Here is a 20,318-nt window from a genome sequence, read left to right on the forward strand (position 1 = left end):
ACAATTAATTTTCAGTTTATTTTATCTCACCCCAGGGATTAAACCATAGTTCTGGGGATACCAAGCACATATTGTAGAATTTAGCCACGTCTCTATACCAATTAAATTTTTGTAAAGAACTCTGAGAAAATTGAACCCTTTCAACACACAGAAATAAGAAAATGTTAAGTAAATAGAAATATTGATTACCCTGATACAACATATATGTGTATCATTTTGACACTGTACTTCATAAATATGTATAATTTTGTGTCAACTAAAATTTTATAAATGAAGCGGGGCAGTGGTGGTGCACACCTTTAATCCCAGCACTGGGGAGGCAGAGGTGTGCATGTGCTAAAGCGTGTGTGTGTGTGTGTGTGTGTGTGTGTGTGTGTGTGTGTGTAAATACTCTTGCAGACAAGAGACTTGAGAAAAAAGTCTCATTTAGGCAATGAAGTAGATGGTGGTGGTGATGGTAGCGGGGGAAGCACCGGCAATTGTTCTAGAGATTTTTGTCGTCCTTTCAATAAAAAGCAAAGCCATACAACAGAGAATAATTATTTTGAGGAAGATGAAATAAGGCAACCCAACACAGTTGGTGGTAGGTACTCTGAATTGCTTTTCCGTTCTGGGAACCGAACGATGACCTAGCGCATGCTCAGTGAGCACTTTACTGTTGTGACGCGTCCCAGCCTTCCAGTCATAACTCAAACAATTTAATCTCCTCCAAAAAGGTCAAAATCTTGTAAACTGAGCAAAACCGTCACCTGGAGGAATTGACCAAAAGCTCTGAGTATGGATTTGCTTATACATCCTTGTGATAAAATTACAAACAAAAACCGGAATGAGTATTTTTGTTCGTAATTATGGGACATTGATCTAAACAATGCTTAAGCGTGTTTGGCGTCATAGGGATAAATTCGGGGGGGGGGGGGTCAGGATGCTAATCATTTTCAGGAGCACAACAGCGTCTACAGAAAGCACCTCACAGCACCAAGGATCTCTGGGTAACTCCGTCATGTAGCTGCGGTGGAAAGGGGGCAGGGAGGCGTTCTCGGAGCCCAGCTCCTTCGCATTCATCCTGGGTCCTGGTAGAATAGGCCTGGGGTATGCAGAAAGGAAGTTCTGAGATGTGAACAAGAATGAGGTCTACTTCTCCCTAAATTACACCCATTAGGTCAGTCAATTCCGAGTTCCATTGTTTGTGACTTTCTTTCTTTCTTTCTTCCCCCGAGACAGGATCTCACTGTATGCCTGGTTGGACCTTATCCTTTCTTTTGATGCTTGGGATTTGAACTCAAGGCTTTGTACTTGCCCCACCACTGAGCTCTGCCCCCTGGTCAGTCCGTCCACTCCTGGGCTTTCTCTGCTGTTTCCCTTAGCATATGGCATGTTCAGGTCTCCTTCCTATTAAAGACAAAGACGTGCTGTTGAGAATTAGTGTCCACTTGTAATCTGCCCTCCTTGTTCCACTGGCAAGACTCAGAGTAGTTCCTTATTCTCTACCTGTGCTTTCTCAAGACTGCTGCTGACCAGCACAGGCCAAGAGCTGCAATCAAAAAATTAGATGAATTCACAGACATCCTCCTGCATCCACCTCATGAGCTCTGGGATTAAAGACTTGTGTTGCTATTCTAAAAAAACAACAAAAATTAACCCTTTTTTTTAAAAAAAAAAAAAGCAAAAAGAAAAACAAACCCAAAACAATAACAAGTACACAAAGAAAGCTAGGTGGAGCCCAGTTAGGGTGGTTGAGGCTGTAATCCCACCACTTGTGATGCTGAAGCAGGAGGATTGCTAAGAGCTTGAAACCAGCCCAAACTACAAAATGAAGCCCTATTTCAAAATACAAAATACAAGAGTGTAATTGCACACGCTTTTATCCCAGCACTTAGGAGGCAGAGGCAGAGGCAGAGGCAGAGGCAGATGGATCTCTGAGAGTTTGAGGCCAGCCTCATCTACAGAGGGAGTTCCAAGACAGCCAGGGCTGCAAAGTGAGACCCTTCCTGCTTTGAAAACAAAATCACTAAGAAGTGGGGCGGAACTATAACTTTAAACCTATCCCCAACTAGTTCTACATCTGTAGTTGAGGTCTTTCTGTGCCTCAGTTTCCTCATCTGTAATTTCGAAATGGCACGTCTGACCATGTGTCTACAGCAGATGTTCAGCAAACTGCCCTGACGGTTTCCATCTTGCCTCCTGCTAAAGCCACCAGGCCTGCCCTAATTTACCTCATTGTGTCACATGACAGTATTCTCCACAAGAGTTCGCTCTTGCTGTCTCTACCCCTCCTTCATTTCTCTACCTTCCCTTCTTTTTTCTCCTCCTCCCCTCTTCCCTCTCTCTTTCTCCCACTTGCCCTGGAGACAGATCTCTTTAAATCATCCACGCTATCATTGAACTTGAGAGCCTCCTCCTGTGACCTCATAAATGAGATTACAGGCCTTCACCACAATGCATGGATCACACACTCTTTTTTTTTTTCTCTTTCTTCTTTCTCAAGCTTGCCTTCCTCTTGCATGAGACTCTTCGAAAGCAGGAATTCTGTCTTTCATGCTAACAGTAGACAGGGCAGAATAACATATCCTGTAGTGTTGGAAAGCGAGCCCTGGCCCAGCCCACCATTTAGCTCAATTAACCACACGGGTGTCTTAGTCATACTCCTATAAGCCTAGAATTTAGCCAGATGATGGTGAGATGGCTCAATAACATTCCAAAGAATTTACCAGAGACTCAATCTGTTCTGAGGTAATTAAGAGTTAACTATATACTAGAGTCCAAGGGAATCTTGCCAAGTCAATAAATTACTTGCTGTTTACTGAATACCAACTGTTTCCTCCACACACTGAATATGTTTACGGTTTCCACAGCTTGCCTTTTTTACCAAGAGCTATTGGGATTACACATTTTTTTTTTTTTCCGTGAGAAGGGAAAGATTCTTTCTGCGAGATAGCATCATAAGTGATGGCTCTCAGATGGTTGGGAAGGCAGTTCTCTGCCTTGACTGGGGCTCAGACTCAGCAATTCACACAATCAAACACAGCAATGAATATCTGGCTTGGGCCTTGAGCTCTAGGATGTTTTTGGGTTTTCCAGAGATGGTGGTCCAGTTTTCTTGTGCATAAGGAGCACTGAATCACTGAAGGAGAAATAGCACCTGGATGTGAAATGAGAATTTGACTTTACCTTCCAATTCGGGAAGACTGCAGGAGGTAAGAATGCTCCATGTAGTTGTTGGAAGACCTAAGTTAAATTCCTAGAGCCCACATTGGTTGGCTCATAACCGCCTGTAACTCTAGCTCTAGGTGTGTCTGGCCTCTGCTGAAGCCTGCACAAGTCACACATGTACACCTTATTTTTAAAAAATAAAAATAAACCTTAATACTTCCCATGTTTTATTTGTTTGTTGTGTGTGTATGTGTGCACTCGTGTGCCACAGCCCAGGTAAAGAGATTAGAGGTAGTTCTCTCCTCCCACCAGGTGACTCCTTGTGTTTGAACTTAGGTCATTAGACCTGGTAGCAAGTGTCTTTATCTGTTGAGCCATATCAGCTCCCCTTTCCTATATTTCAAAATATTTGAAAAAAATATTTATGAATATTTGTATGGCTAAATTCAAACCTCTCAGAATCACCTCCAATGCTCAGCTGTTGGGTTTCTGAACTTAACCAGGTGGCTCTAATGAGCCCCTGAGTCCTGGGACCCACCTCTCAGGATGAGAAACAAAACAGAACACTAAACATTGGATGTTCAGCCATATTTTCAAAACCCTGATGCTTGGTTGTTAAATTTTTTAGAATCTTAAATGTCAATGGTTCTGGAGTAATATGTCACAAGCGAGTGAGTTAAATAGCAAGAATTACTGAAGAAAACTATCAGTTCAAAACACTACAGTTGCCGGGTGGTAGTGGCGCACGTCTTTAATCCCAGCACTCGGGAGGCAGAGGCAGGCGGATCTCTGGGAGTTCGAGGCCAGCCTGGTCTACAAGAGCTAGGTCTGGGTCAGGTACCAAGCTACAGAGAAACCCTGTCTCAAAAAAAAAAAAAAAGCTACAGTTAACACTAAGCCAAACAGTTGCTGACATGCCAGGATTCTTAGATTTATTTCAGTGGTCCAAACTACACCACTTTTTTTTTCCTTTAGAAAATTTCTCTTCTCCAATGTCAGGTGAGTTAAGGACATAGGAAGTTCAGTGGACATCAGCTATTATAATCTTTAGGCACCGCAACTAAATAACATGGGTCTCCATTTATTCATATTTATTCACCAACAAACATTGCCGACTTCTAGGACCACAAGCACTCGATATGTCCAGTACTAGGATTTCAGGCTCTTTCTGTTTGGAAGAGAGTGTAACTTTGAACGTAATAGTAATTTAATAAATGTATGCTGAGCCATTGATTCGGTTTCGTGTAGAAAATACAATTATTTGAGCTCTTTCGAAATCGACAGAGGGATGGATATTTTCAGAGTGGCCTCCAGAGCAGTGACTCCAGAAACCCTCTGGGTCTCAGCATATGTCAGTTCCGAGCCTGGATCTGGCTTAGAAGGGCCACAGTGTGAGTTCCTGAAGGCCTTCTGAACAGAAGAGAAAGTCAGTGTGAAGGAGCTGAACACGCAAGCCAGAAGCCTGTTCTTCAGATGAATCAGACAGCTGGGCAGTGACCTTTGATCCCAGTCCTTAGGACACATTGGCAGGCAGATCTCTGTGAGCTTGGGACCTGGTCTATGGGGACTCTGTCTCAAAAGAAAAACAAAGACTAGCCAGATGATTTTCAACCCAGTTTGCTAAAAGAAGGTTAAGGGGTGCTCCACTCAGGAGGAGGACTTAGAGTGTAAATCGTGATGCTGATCATAGTCATATGAAGGCCCTGATTTCAGATTCAGGATTGAAGACCCTCCCAGCCCTGAATGCTCATGAAAAGACCAAGGTCACTGCTGGACACTCTCTGTGAACCAAAGAGAGGGAGGCCCTTCTTTCAGGAGGATGAAAAGGGTCTTGGATTTCAGCTCCATTGTGTACTCGGTTGGTTACTTTCTGACACAATCACAACCTACCTAGTACAGGCTAGGAACATGGCAGGCAGGTGGAGAAGGCTAACGAAGAAACAAGTGAGCTTCTGCCTGGTAAGGAGAGGGAGGGTGCAGAGACATGCCGTTTCTCAACATTGTTGTTTAAATAGATTCCTGTTGAGATATGATTCATGTCTAATGAAACCATCCTTTTAGTTCGCTAGTAAGCATTTTTATTTTTATCTTACTATGTAGACGAGGCTAGCCTTGATTTCACAGTCCTACTGTCTTAGACTCCCTAAGGCGATGATCCACCATGCCCAGGCTAAATGCATGACTTAAGCAGTTTTCATATAAACTGTTACTGTCTCATTCTAGAGAGTGGCTCTCACCCTTCCTAATGCTGTGACCCTTTAATACCATTCTTCATGATGTGGTGACTCTCAACCATAAAATTGTTTTCATTGCTATTTCATAACAGTAATTTTGCTATGGTTATAAATCATAATATAAGTATCTGTGTTTTCTAATTGTCTCAGGCAACCCTTGTGAAAGGGTCATTCGACCCCCAAGGGTCACGTCCCACAGGTTGAAAACCACTGTTCTAGAGTATTCCATCACCCTCAAAGACACTCTCTGTTATCTGCCATTCAGTTTCCTTCCCCTAAACCCAGGAGCCGCTCCTCTACTTCCATCTCTGAGTCTGCCTGTTGTAGCCGCTGCACTATAAAAGGAATCTTATGCTCTCAATGTTTTTGTGTCTGGCTTTTTACTCTTAGCTTGTTTGGGGCATCATCCATATTTCAGCACCGTTGGTACTTCATTCCATGATGGGGGGGGATGTAGGAACCTGGGGCCCTGAGCATGCTGGGATAGTGCTTTACCACTGCCACCTCCCTTTTCTGACCAAATAATGACTTGTCTGTCACGAGTTAGCTGCCTCTGTTTATCTGCCCGCCTGCTGATAGACATCCATGGTGATTATCCATAGCCAACACTCTGCAATGCTTCTAATGCTGCGGTGAGAACTCACACACAGGCTCTCTTTCATTGGGAAGTTTCTGTGACCTCTGACATCCAAAGGCACCTGTATACACACGGTGCATATAAATTCATGAAGGCATGCAATATACATAAAAATATACAAATAGATTTTTATAAAAGATAAGCAAGTCTATTTATCTTCATTAGGAGACTGTAAAAACAATTTTACTAAGATTATAAGTGGATTTTATAAGAGCCTAATACCAGAAAAATACTTTGGGAAGAGAAAAATTTATTTATGCAAGAAAAGACACTGCCAAAATGTTTTGTCAATGAAGTATTCCCCACCCAGTGCATCCTTCCTCACCCTCCCCTCCCTCACACCATACTACTTTACAAATCTGTCTAAATATGTAAATGTGAGGCATGACGAACTTACTCGTCCCCCGAACATCAAAAAATCCAGCAAAATGCAAAACAGAGCTCCAGCCTGTGCCAAATCATCACACCCCAGAAACGAATTCCAAATTCCACATCCTAAATGTATGGAAAATGCTGCTTTGGGTGTGGATGCCAGGGCTGGCACCTCGAAGACTGGAAGGGAAGTCCGGGGCAGCAAGAATTGTGGAAGCCACTTGACTCACACGCCTCAGCTTCTGGTGCAAGAAGCAGGCACCCAAGTGCAGGCGGAGGGGAACCTCTCCTGGAAAGAAGTGGGGGACAGGATTCTGAAGCCACACCCTGAGAAAGCCCAGGTCTGAAACTGTGCACAACTGAGGTCAGGCTTCCCTCAAGAGCAAAGTGGTCAGTTGGGTCTAAATGTTCTTAAGAAGAAATATCTCTAAAAACAGAGGTTCATGGTTACCTAAGTAAGGTCCAGATCAGAGGCTGAGCCTGGGAACGGGTTTTCACAAACACCATCAGCTTAATAAATAAGAAGGATAAAGCTTATGACTTTAAGATTTTTTTTAATTCTTTGAAAACTTCCTACATGTGTATAACATATTTTGACCATATTCATCCACCACAACTCTCTCCAACTCCCCCTAGCACCCTCACCCTATCTTTCTTCCACACTCATGTCTTATTATTATCATTGTTGTTATCATCATCCATCATCATCATTAATCTGAGACAGAGTTTCTCCATATAACCCTGATTGCCCTTGAACTCAGAGAGATCCTCCTGACTTTGCCTCCTAAATTCTGGAATTAGAGGCGTGTGCCACCATGCCTGCCCCTCCCTTCTTACAATTGCTGATAATAACCCACTAAATCTAATTAATATTGCCCATATGTGCAAGGTGTGGGGGCATCCGCCAGGGCTTGGGCAATCCACCAGTGACTTTGTACCCAGAAGAGAGAGAGTGACTCTCCCCAGAAACCATCAGCTGCCAATATCTCCTCTGCTAGGGACAGGGCCTCAGAGCATAACACTTCTGTAAGTGATGAAGTTTACTACTATTTTAAAAAATTTGACTTTAACTTCTATATTAATAAAATAGGGGTATAGGGTGTCAAGTCTTGGCCTCAACTCCCTACCAGGTTCAGATTTACATGCTTAGCACTCAGAATCTGCCATAGATTACCCACTTATTGGGTCGGAGTCACAGTAGATACAGTGGGTCTGGGTATAAAAAGATGAATCAGGTTTGATTTCTGCTCTCTAGATACTTACATTTCAATAAGGAAGAGAGACCTCTCCAGTACAACTCCCCAAATAACAGGAACCAGAGCACTGCACTCCAGGTACCTGTCCGCATCTCTACGTCATCTGGAAGACACAGCACACGTGTATCAGTCTTCAAGGTAATGAGCACAGTTAGCAACATGCTGGCAATAGACATTAGCTCTTTACTATTTTACTAGACAAAATGATAAACCCAGGATCTTCCAGAAAAAATGGGGATGCTTCTCAATATTTTCCTTTATTTGCCCCTCCCTTCTTTCTTCCATTCTTTCATTTTAGCAGACAGAGCTGTCCTCAAACTTAAAGAGATCCATTTGCCTCAGCCCCCTGTGTGCTGGGTTTAAAGGTGTACACCACCCACCCTGTACTTCTCAACTTTTAAAAAAAAGAGCAAAATGTTGAGTCAGGTTGGAAGTCTCGTGATGAAATTCATCATCTGGCATTTGCTTCAGAATTATATTTGAGGAAGAATGAGGATGAGAGGGGTTTTTCCCCCTCAAGACAGGGTTTCTCTGTAGCTTTGGAGCCGGTTCTGGAACTAGCTCTTGTAGACCAGGCTGGCCTCGAACTCACAGAGATCCGCCTGCCTCTGCCTCCCAAGTGCTGGGATTAAGGTGTGTGCCACCACAGCACGGCAAGGATGAGAGTTTTAATAAAGCAAGATTGACATGGAATTCATTGATATTCTGCCTGTGTTTATGCATGCTTTGAATTTTCATAAAAATCATCTATTCATATTTATGTGTATGTATGTGCATGTGCATACATCTGCACTCGTAAGGGAGTTTTATGTGCACTATGTGTATGTAGTGCCCAAGGAGACCAGAAGAGAGCATTGGATTCCCTACAACTGAAGCTACAGATATTTGGAAGCTGCCTGATATGGGTGCCTAAACCCTGGTCCTCTGTAAGAACTTTTAACTTCTGAACCATCTCTCCAGCCCATACTAGTATTTTCTATTTTATATTTAATAGATAATGTATTATAAATATATTTCTTTAAAAATATATATATTAGAAAAATATACATATGTATTTAGTTTTTTATTATAAGGTCAAGGATTTAAATTCTTTCTCCTTCTCTTTCTCTCTCTCTCTCTTTCTCTCTCTCTCTCTCTCTCACACACACACACACACACACACACACGCACTTATACTAGAAAACCATTTTCATAAGGAAATCTTGAATTTGTAGCTTTTTTTTATTCATCAGATGGGACTTGTTTTGCATTTATCAGAAAGAGATACAGAAGTAGAATGCCCTTGTAGAATCTGTACTGTAAAGGGGAAGCTAGGAGGGAAACAGCATATGAAAACCATTACATGGTGCTCTGAAATTCATGAGTAACTATCAGAAAGAGATTCGCAATGCTTTTGCACGCTTGATGAATAACAGTTTTTGAGATCCTGCTGGGAGCCTAGACGTGGCATATTCTCATGTCTTCTCACTGACGGAATTTTGAAAATATATTATGATTCTATTGTATAAGTGAGAAGACTAAGCTTCAAGAAGATGAAGTAGGGTCACAATGAGCAAAAATAAAGATCAGGCATTTAAAATTCTTGTGCTGACTTCAGCAATATATACAGAGTGGAGGGGCTGGATCTTGTATGTTGGTTTCCCCAGGTCTCATGTGTAGCACACCCTGACGTAGACCTCATAGTCTTCCTTCTCAGCCTCCTGTGTGCTGGAAGTGCAGGTGTGAGCAGATGTACAGTAGACAGCAGAGCCTGGGGGCAGAACACAGGGACAGGGACACCACATGACGGAAGGGGCGATGGCCAGCTGTTCCCAAAACCAAGACTTTTCTTTTTAAACTTTACTTACCACTTGTCCTACCCCAGAGACCTGAGAAACCAATCTGATGCACCACCATGGTGGTCCGTGGATAAGGGAAAGCAGAGGAAATAAGAAGGCTGGGCAAGAGGCCCTCCTTTTAAATCTCCTGGAAACCTAAAGTATTATCCAACTGTCCACCATGCTTTCAAACCATTAGAAGCTTAAAATCTAGTCTAACTCAAAGCAGTTCAAATCACCAAATGGAATTTCCTTAAGTTTCCTTAATGACGTCATAGGTGTTTACAAATCCTGAGAAATGGAAACTAATGTTTCAGCCACTGAACGAGTAGAAGAAGGCATATGGCTTTACTGTCTGGAGTGTTTCTGAAGAAGTGGTCTGAATGCCGTGTTTCCTTCAGCTTGCTCCTAGAAGCTCTAAGTTGAGATAGTTACATTCTTCATGTATTTTTGCTTGTGTGTTAGTTTTGCTTTGTTTTGAGATGGGGGGCAATGTATAACAGGGTAGCCCCAAACTAAAGCCCTCCTGCCTCAGTCTCTTGAGGTCCGGATAACAGGTGGAGCCATTTTGACCACCAAGTTGACAACACTCCTGACTAATGGGACTTTTGTTTTTTGGGTTTTTTTTTCTTTTTCTTTTTTAATTCAGTCCCTGATCAAACCCAGGCCCTGTAACTGCTAGGCAAGTGCCCTACTACTGAAGAGCTAAATAAGCCAGCTGAACTTAAAGATTCTTCAATTAAAATGTTCCAGGGTTTTTGTAAAATTATTTATAAATAACCACTCAAAACAAAAATATAATGCTGAGCTAAGCAGAGATGACAAAAAGATCAAACACTCTGAATGCAGAAGAAAAGTTCCAAGCTTGCCTTTGGGACATGAGAGCTTTTAACAGAACTCATTAATAAAGGAGGAAAAGGACCCTGATAAAATTCAGAGTAAAATTGGGAAGCTGCAGGGAAAATCTCATGTGGAAACGTGTTGAGAATTACTCAAATGGTAGACATGTCTGTGGAAGTGTGTGTGTGTGTGTGTGTGTGTGTGTGTGTGTGTGTATGACTTGCTGATCATGTTGAACTGGTTTTGATCTTTAATTTTGAGTGAAGATCCTTTGAAGTCTCCCTGGAGATTGATCATGGTTGCCTGGGATAGAGAGAAGGGACAAATATCAGGGTTGGGTCCAGCAACTGTAAAGAACAGAGCAATGCTCTCTGGAAAGATGCCCCCCTCACAGTGAAATATCATTACTAATGCCAAAGCCATTTTTCAGGACTCTTGGAAAAGAGAGAAAAATAATTTTGTTATTTTAAATGCCGCCCTGTAAAAAGTAATGTGATGCTATTTTTAAATTCTTGGGGACTACACAGTTAAAATACAGTTGAAGTGATGGAAATCAAGTCACTTACAGTCATCGCTCACTCCTTGACTGGGCTCCCTTCCCAGCGGCATACAAATGGTATGCGAGTGTTGACCTGGGGACAAGTGCCACCCTGTAGACAAAGGTTAATATGTAATAAACATCAAAAGAAAGAAACAAATGAACAGAAACCTAGACACCTTTTTGAATGTTATGGGGAATCAGCACCAATATTTGGAGGAAATTATTGTGGTTGGGGAAACTAAATCAGGCACAAGCCCTTGTCCCTAGAAACTCCATAAAAACCAGTCTCACAGTGTGGCAACTACATGCTGCTTACCACACAGTGTGACAACCACGTCTTGCCTACCACACAGTGTGGCGATCGTGTCCTGCCTACCACACAGTGTGACAACCACATGCTGCTTACCACACAGTGTGGCGACCATGCCCTGCTTACCACACAGTGTGGCGACCACACGCTGCTTACCACATAGTATGGCAACCGTGTCCTGCCTGCCACACAGTGTGGCAACCATGCGCTGCCTACCAATACCACACAGTGTGGCAACCATGCACTGCCTACCACACAGTGTGGTGATTGTGCACTACTTACCACACACAGTGTGGCGACCATGCACTGCCCTGCTTGTCACACAGTGTGGCGACCATGCCCTGCCCTGCTTGTCACACAGTGTGGCGACCATGCACTGCCCTGCTTGTCACACAGTGTGGCGACCATGCACTGCCCTGCTTGTCACACAGTGTGGCGACCATGCCCTGCCCTGCTTGTCACACAGTGTGGCGACCATGCACTGCCCTGCTTGTCACACAGTGTGGCGAGCGTGCACTGCCCATCATTTTATTCCCCGCACTTAGTAGAGGACCTGGCACGAGATCCACGTTCAATAAATGTTTGTAGAACAGGAGAATCCTGAAAGTATAGTTTATACAGTGTTTTCCCACCTTTTAAAAATGTCATCTGTGCTTACAAAATCCATGTTATACCAACTCCTGGTACACGTAAACACACGCATCTAAGAACGCCAAAGCCACACTTTCTTTCACATGGGATCCGCGTTCTGAGAGTGTGTTTTCTAGTCTGTTCTTTTTATTTGATTTGAAAAGTATGGGCTTTAAACCGCTAAATTGATTTCACAAGCCACTAATGGCAAGGCCGCAGGTTTGAACACTTAGACTACTTCTTGTCTATTGTTGACTCACTTGTATTTGTAGGTTTTACTAGCCACAGACACTGAAAATAACAGACGTTTTGGTCCAGGAGACAAATTGTTTAGAAAAAGTGCAGATCAACTCTAAACTTTTGCTCCATTTATGAATTCTCTGTGGTGGAATTTCCCCTTCATGGCTGTTGGTGAATTATAGGAATTTCCCTCACTAAGAGTTGATTGTCCCCAACATCACACCATATACAAAATTTATCTCAGAATAGAGTACAGATCTACATTTAAGAACCTAGCTTAGAATTAAACCAAATAATATTTATAGCATTGAATTTATCTTTAATATGACACCAAAATGAAACAAAATTAAAGTTAAAATAGACAAAAAAAATTTAAATCTTGTACCTTTATGTCAAGGGAAGAGCTAGGCATAGAGGTGCACAGCAGAGATCTCTGGAAGCTGAAGCAGAAGATCTGCAGTTGGAGGCTGGCGTGGGCCACATAGCAAGTTCTTGGCTAAAAACAAACAAACAAACAGAATAACCAACAAGGCAGCTTATAGATGGGAGAAAATATTTGCAAATTATATATCTGAAAAAGGATTTGTATGCATAAGATGTAAATAGCTGTTCCATACAAAACCAAAAACAAAGTGATTTTAAAATGAGCAAAGTATTTGAATAACCTTTTCTTCAGGAAGGTACACAAATGACCAGCGACGATGCGAAAAGATGTTTAATGTGATTAGTCATTTAGGAAATGCAAATCAAAGCAGTAAGATGCCATTTCTACCTATTAGATAAGCTAAACTTTTTAATAAGTGTTAACAAAAATGTGGAGAAATCAGGCCCCTCATGCATTGCTGGTGGAAAAACACAATGCTATTAGACATTCCTACAGGCAATGTCTAAATTCCTTTAAAACATATTGTTACCATATCCATGAAATGAAATGAAAACACACACAAACAGCATTGTCTACCACTGGTTATAGCAGCATGGTTCATAGTACCCCGTAGTAGGAGCGGGGCTGGAGCTATGGATCAGTTAATAAGTGTTTGCTTTGAAAGTTTGATCCCCAGAGCCTACATAAAAAGCAAGGGAAAGTGGAGGGGTGCGCAGGATAGTAATTCTGTATTGGGAAGACAGAGACAGGGAGGCTTCCAGAGTCTTACTGCCAGATAGTCAAAACAAGGAGCTCCAGGTCCAGGGAGAGGCCCTGTCTCAAAAAAACAAGATGAAGGACTCAAGAGATGGCTCAGCTGTTACTGCTTTTGCAGAGGACCCAGACTCAGTCCCAGAATCCATATGGTAGCTCACAGTTGCCCATAACTGCAGTTCTAGAGAATCGGGTGCTCTTTTCTGACATTTGCAGACTCACGCATGCATGTGGTACACATATATACACGTACAATAAAATAAGTTTTAAAAAGCTAAGGTGGAGAGCAATTGAGGTCTGGTCTCTACTTGCAACTGCACATACACATGCACATAGAAGAAAAGTAGCAACAGCCTAGAGCAATAGACAGATAAACAAACATTTCCTGTCATATAATAGGATATTAGTTTATAATAAAGAAAATGAAATGCTGTCAGCCATGTCTCTAATTCTATCCTGCAAAAGGCTGGAGGCAGGAGGATTACAAGTTCAAGGCTAGCCTGGGCTGCATAAAGAGACACTGTCTCAAATAAACAAAGGATGGAAATAATACAAGCTACAGCCCAGGTGGGCCTTGACAACAGTATGCTAAGTGAAAGAAAGCGATCACACAGGACTTCATATCGTATGATTCCATTCGTGTGAAATGTTTAGAATCGGAAGCTCTACCCAGGCTGAAAGAAGATAGGCAATGAACCTAGGACTGACGAGAATGACTGTCCCCGAGGAGGAAGTTTCTCTGTAGGGTGGTACAAGTCTTCTAAAATTAGGTTATGCTGATAATGACGCAATTTTGTAAATAAGCCAAAACTCGGTGAATGAATCTTGAATGTATGACATTTGCATTTTAGATTATTGTAAATCATATCTCAATAATATATTAAAATGTCACAAGGGGTGGTATAGGCCTCAGGAGAACAGCAACGAGTTCAGGGCCAGTCAGGACTACACAGCAACACCTTCTCAAAAGTTTCATCAACACAAAACCAAAGCCAAACGAGAACAAATAGCTTGGAACTCCTGGGTGAGCGAGAAGTTGGCCACATGCTTCCTACATACATACTGAATATGTGCATACTTCCCTCTGGGTGTAGGTTGCTGAGCAGAATCAACCTGGCCACTTCATGACAGGCGTAGGAATGGAGTCTTTCCACGGCTAGCAGAGAAAGACCATCTCTCCAGTGGTCTTCAGAGTCCCATGAGCCTGACCTGTGTCTTACAGTTTTAGGGCTTGAGGGTGGAGGCCATGAATCTGTTGACTCAGGCTCTGAACTTTCTCCATAGCGTCACCCTCACAAACGCTCGCTGGAAAGCACCGGTGAGAGCTTTTTCTACCAGAATAAAGACTTTCATATCCGCCAACAAATCAAGATGCTAAGAGTGGAGGACTGTCCTGAGCAAGAAGCACAATTATGAAATCCCAGGAGTCAGTGCCTCCCAAAGAGAGCCAGACATAGACTAAGATTTTCAATCAATAAGATTGGAAGAGGATAAAAGGAAGGGCCTCTGGCGTCCTGGACACCACACCTTTGGGATGGATCATGACAGAGAGAACTGACAGGAAAGGAACTGTCCATCACATGCACATGGGGCTCCTGGGACAAGGAGCCTCCACATTCTCTCTAACTTAAAACAAGAGAATCCCAAGTTCTCCCCATCCTGTGTGTGAGGTCGCCAGTAAAAGAAATACTGCTAAAGAATTTAAGAAATCCAGTGAACAAGTTTTAAGAAATAGAGAAAAAATAGAGGGCTGGAGAGAAGTTAGGAACAGTTAGTGTTTGTCCAGAGGACCTGTGTTCGGTTCCAGGCATCAACCACCAGCTCCAGAGGAGTCAACGCCTCTCCATTCACGTGTGAGCTTGTGCAGCCCCCCACCACAATTTTTAAAAAAGGAAATTGTGCGAATGATTAACACTAAAGTGGTCACTTTATGAAGGTGTTCACCTTCATTGCGTTCTGAGATTTAAAAAACCCAAGACATCTTAAATACACTTATATATTATTAATTATATTATATATAATATATATTGTTATTGAAAAGAACTTCTAGAGACAACCAAACTTCCGTTCAACCAGGGGGTCAGGGCACCGGGACGGGCCCTGGGCATCGGTCTGGGGGACACCGGACCTTCCTGGGTCGCCTCCCAGCGGCTGTGAGGAGCAAGGCGGCCAGGTAGGCGGCGGGGGGCGCGGGCGCGGGGCTGGAGGGCCACGAGGGCCCCGTGGGCGCCGGCCTCCAGGTCGTGGGCGCGGGGACTCCGGCCTCTCGCTGGGCGCCGCCCCCGACCCGGCCCGGCCCGGTCGCTCGGCTGGGCTCGGCCAGGCGGGGCTCCTCGCACTCGGAGCGGCAGCCGCCTGGGGCGCTCGGGTCGGGTCGGCCGCGGGGACGTTCAGCTCCCGCCAAGTAGCCGCCTCAGGTCAGAGTCGCCCCGGGCCACTCGGCCGGCCGGAGGGACGCGGAAGGAGAGACCCGAGGCGCTGCGCTGGGGTACGGGGTCGTGCGCGGCCTGAGGGGACCGAGTGTGACGACAAAGTGACCGGACTGAGGAGCAGTTACCACACTCTGACAGGACTCTGACAGCCTGACGGCTGGCGGCGGCGGCGGCTCTCGGCTGAGGGGACGCGGACTGACAGGACTGTGTGACAGACAAGGTGAGGGGGTCTCGGCCTGAGGGGACGGGTCTGACTGACAAGGTAGCCGGGTCTGGGCGGAGGGGACTCCAGCTGAGAAGTCACACTCTGACAGGACGGTGTGACTGTCAGCCTAACCCGGTTTCGACCAGAGGGGACGCGGTGGGGAAGTCACACTCTGACAGGACCGCAAGCCTGACAAAGTAACAGAATCTTGACTGAGGGGACCCGGCTGAGGAGAAGTCACACTCTGACAGCACCAACTGCGACAAGGTGACGGAGTCTGGGTTTGAGAGGGACGCGGGCTGAGAAGTCACGCTCGGAGAAGAGCGAGCGAGCGAGCGAGCGTGATAGCTGGGCGGGGTTGGGGACCGAGGGACGGAGCGAGGGGTCTCGGCTGAGGAGGGCCGAGTGTGACTGACAAGGGTGCCTGTCCTCGGGCTGCGGGGCACGGGCCCAGTGCGGACGGTCACAGCCGAGCTACCTCAGGCTCCCTGGGAGGGTGCGCAGACGGGCGCGAGCGAGCGAGCTCGGAGCAGGGTGGCGGTCACCCGCCAGCCCCTGACAGGAAAACCCGGTCTCGGCACGGTCCAGAACTCCGCGGGGACCGCGTCGTGCCGACCTTGGTGACAGTTTTCAGAGAGGGGCTCGCCTGCAGCCGCCCAGAGAGAGCCCCGAGGCGCTGGAGCGGGGAGACGTGTGCGGGTGATCACTCTGGAGACTTGGCCCGGGGGCTCCCCTCGGAGCTGGCTCAGGTGTGGGGAAGCTGGGGTCACTGTCACCAAGGCTCCTCCCCTTCAGTGCCCCCCTTACAGTCTACCGAGGGGGCGAGCCCAGGCACAGGCTCACCGCAGTGGGCAGCCCGCGTGGTGGGGGTGGAAGGTGGGTGTGTAGCTCCGGTGCTTTATGGCTTGGGGTTGGGGAGGAGCCTAAGGTGAGGAGGCAGAAACTGGGAGTAGCCAGGACTGCTTTTATATAAGGGACGCGGGCAGGTCAAGAAGGGGCCTGGACCTCTGCTGGGGATCAGAAGGCTGCAGCTCTAAATTCTTCTTAACTCCCATTGCTTAGGTGAGTGGCCCCACCGTCACCGCGTTTTGTCGGAGCAAGTTGTGAGGTGGCCAAGCTGGCCCAAGTTCGTACGTATCAGGATGGCTTTGCCTTGTTCTCGTAGGACAGAAAGAATCTCTTCTGAGGCTAACGGTAGGGAAAGTTGTGTCACTATGTCAGGACAAAAAAAAAAAGAGAGAGAGAGAGAGTCAAGTCATCTATCAGGAATAAGCTAAAGTCTTTCTTCTTTGCAGGATGAAAGACAAAATATAAAATTAAAAGATCATTTGAGGAGAATAAAAACCCAGATGAACCAAGTTGTAGGATAGATAACAGTTGGGAAGCTTCTTGATTTTGAAGTTCTGTAATGTCAACTCTTTATTATCATGCACGAAGCAAATTGTTAACTGGAGTTATTAAATGAATAACTCGGTGTTGGACTTGGGCAGGTCTTCCACAGATATCAGGTGCTCTGTGGGAGTCTTCCTGTCCACAGCAAACTGATCAATTGCTGCGTGAAAACATAACTCGGGCTGCTACATGGTTTAGAAAACCTAGCTAGTAGGAACTGACATTTTCTCTGGCTTATCAAAGAGATATCTCTTTAGAAAATTTGATAGAAATATTCATAGATGCTAAGAGCGTTTGGAGTGATGGTCCAGAGATTCAGCCTCAACTTTTAAATAAGTTCTCTGCTGCCTCCCTTCAACCAGATAGCTCTAAAATTGAATACATGTCTGAAATTATTATTTTAATAAATGAAAATTTGAAATCAGCCTCACACATTAGCTGGAGTGAATATTATAAAGTATTATAAAGCCATCCATTTTTATCTTCCTGTGTGTCTTGTGTAAATTTGCTCCTGGCAATGTATTATTTCATATTTAATTTCCTGAGAACTACATCTTCAGTGAGAAGATCTGAGAAGCAACTGGTGGTTCTCTCAGTCTTCTGCAACTCCCTAGAAGGAAAAAATTGACAGTTTTATTTTTAAGAAGAAAATTCTTTTTCGCATTTAAAGGTTTCGGACTCATAACTGCTATAGAGCAGTGGCAGCGGTGAAGGCTGAAGTTCTACAGGCCTTCAGGCTGAAGACTTTCAGACGCTGCTTCCTCATTCTTGTTTATTTCAAAGAATATAAGCTCATTAAAAATTAGAGCTAAAATACCAAAAAAATTCATATCTTTTATGACTTTTTTGACAACTATTTTTAATAATTAAATATTTCTTTTAGAGGGACTGGTTTTCTTAACGTTCATGTCACTACATTTCTCAGAACCACTTTTGTAAAAAATTCCAAATTACTTTTAAAAATCATATTATTAATTTCAAAGTCCCCCTGATGTCTAAAATTCATATACGAAAAAGCGTGACTTTAAAATCTTGATGTAGAAATAGATTGCTGAGTATGTGACTAGCTGTTTTCAGTTAGTAAATTTCACATATTTCAACAAGTAATGTTTTCTTTCATTTGTAATTTTCTGAAAATAAGGGTCTTTGTCAGCCTTGTTGAGATCCTCCTGTGCGGGGAAGCCATGTAAAGGCCTCACTGTGAAAACAACAGCTTTAGCGATGGATTTCATCTCCTTTTCAGATTATGAAGCAGTTGCTAACAGTAGGAGACTTTCATAAAAATTTTGTTAAAATAATTTCCCCAAATATTTCCATATTTTCACAGCCTTCATGGGGTCTTCCTGGTGCATACGCTGGCCATTCTAATTTGTGTCTTTTTTGCTGGGTTTATTGTCATGTGAACTTGGAAATATTCTCTGTGTCATAAAGTGAGGCAAATACACTGGAAGAAATTTTTGCTTTCATAAGATTCTACTAAGTAAATATTTGTAGAAGATTAAAAAAATACACTAGTCAAGACAATTTGATTTAAATCAATAGTATGTAATTTTAAACATATGCTCAGCCCACACATTGTCAAACTGAATTTGTTTCTTGCCTTTCTTATTTTTGTGGCAAATTTCCCTGTTATCTATTACTTAACTTTGCTTTCTTTCTTAACGCCTAAAAGCAGCAAAACAAGCAGCGGTGTGATTGCCTACAGAGCTCATTAAAAACTGAACTAAGTTGGCCAAATCCAGCAAGACTGGGTAATGCGCCATAGAGAGGCCTCATATACCATACATGAGTTAGTTTCGTAGCATATGAGGAGTTTCTAATTAATTTTAATTTTTTAAAAAGCTTTCTGGGTTTTGTCTACTATTTGTAGTGTTTCCACAATACAGAAGTAGATTTCAGAGAGTTATAGAGTATATATTTAAAAGCTATTATTTAATAAAATATTATATTTTAAATTTTATTTATCCAACATACTTAACTGCGTTTAGAAGGAGATCTCAAACACAATAGGCCGTTATTTTGGTGAACTGTATGATTCAAGTTAAGATAATATCCACCACTGGCATAGTATATTCTTAAATCATTGTCTCAAGACCTACGTTTATGCATTCTTACTATTTTATTCAAATATACATACATGTCAATATTTTAATCTCAAATATTCTGTTTAGAGTAGGGGTGTTTATACTGTTTATTTCATTACTGTTTATTTAATTAATTATATTCTTTCAACCTTCTGTATTTGGAAAGTTGGGAGTTTTAAAGTTATTAATATTTGGTTTTGTTTGTTTGTTTGTTTTTGGTATGGCTTTAAGACTTTTATCAGCAAGCCTGGATCTCTTAAATGATAAGAGCGTGGCCCTGAGTTTAACTGAGCTGCTGTCCTAGAGGCGGCCCACACGCCTATCTAGGTCAGTGCTAACTCGCTCACAGATCTGACTAGTTTGCTCTCTCGCTGCCTTTGAGATAACTGTTAAGAAAGATAATAATGCCTGCCATATTATAGCCAATTCAAGAGAAGTTTATGGTTTAGAGAAATATTCCATTTTCAGCTACAAATCATATTTCCAACTCCCTGAAGATTTTGGACAAAAACAAGCAGAACAGTTTTTATTCTGTCTTTGTGAGTCCTTCATAGACAAGTAGTCTTTGTGCTCGAACTAGTTTCCAGGGAGACAGGCTTGTGTATTTATTTGATAAAGCCTGCTCTTTGTGTGTTTTTATGGCACACTTTGAGAGCATTGAATATATGTTATCCAGGGCAAGTTTATTTTACCAAGCATAGTGGTATCTGTCAGCTCCAAACACAGTTTGCTACCAACACCTAAAAAACAAGTGCCTGTGCTAGTCAGTACAAGTGTTTGTTTGTGTTTGCAACAAACAATATCCAAAATTAGCTTTCAAAAGAACTTGGTAAGTCTCTTGTGCCTGCTAATAGGACCCTCACTTACTCTCAGGGGGCAACTGGACCAACATGTAAATGGCCATGCTTGAAGTCCTCCGCGGATTAACTAATACATATTATTTTAAGAGGCTTTCCTATGCGAGAAACATCCTTGGACTGGATGCAGCAGTGTAGGTGGATCCCAATTAGTACCTTGGTGAACTGCGTGCTTGCCGAGTG

The 20,318-nt window shown here is 43.4% G+C and overlaps 1 protein-coding gene across 3 annotated transcripts in view; it reads left to right on the forward strand.

The window, feature by feature from the left end:
- Positions 1-15,359: 15,359 nt before the first annotated feature.
- Pparg (peroxisome proliferator activated receptor gamma) overlaps positions 15,360-20,318 on the forward strand; it is a 132,418-nt gene continuing 127,459 nt past the window's right edge. Inside the window, exon 1 of one of the 3 annotated variants that reach the window (XM_041637764.1) lies at positions 15,360-15,817. The gene's annotated coding sequence lies outside the window, so the exon portion shown is untranslated. Of the gene's footprint in view, positions 15,818-16,764; positions 16,865-20,318 lie in introns of those variants that run through there. The other 2 variants (XM_041637785.1, XM_041637774.1) reach the window with 2 other exon arrangements.

The sequence above is a fragment of the Microtus oregoni genome, unplaced genomic scaffold (genome assembly GCF_018167655.1).
Source record: "Microtus oregoni isolate MIOR12 unplaced genomic scaffold, Mior012 000002F_ref0000024, whole genome shotgun sequence".
In the NCBI taxonomy this organism is placed as follows: domain Eukaryota; kingdom Metazoa; phylum Chordata; class Mammalia; order Rodentia; family Cricetidae; genus Microtus; species Microtus oregoni.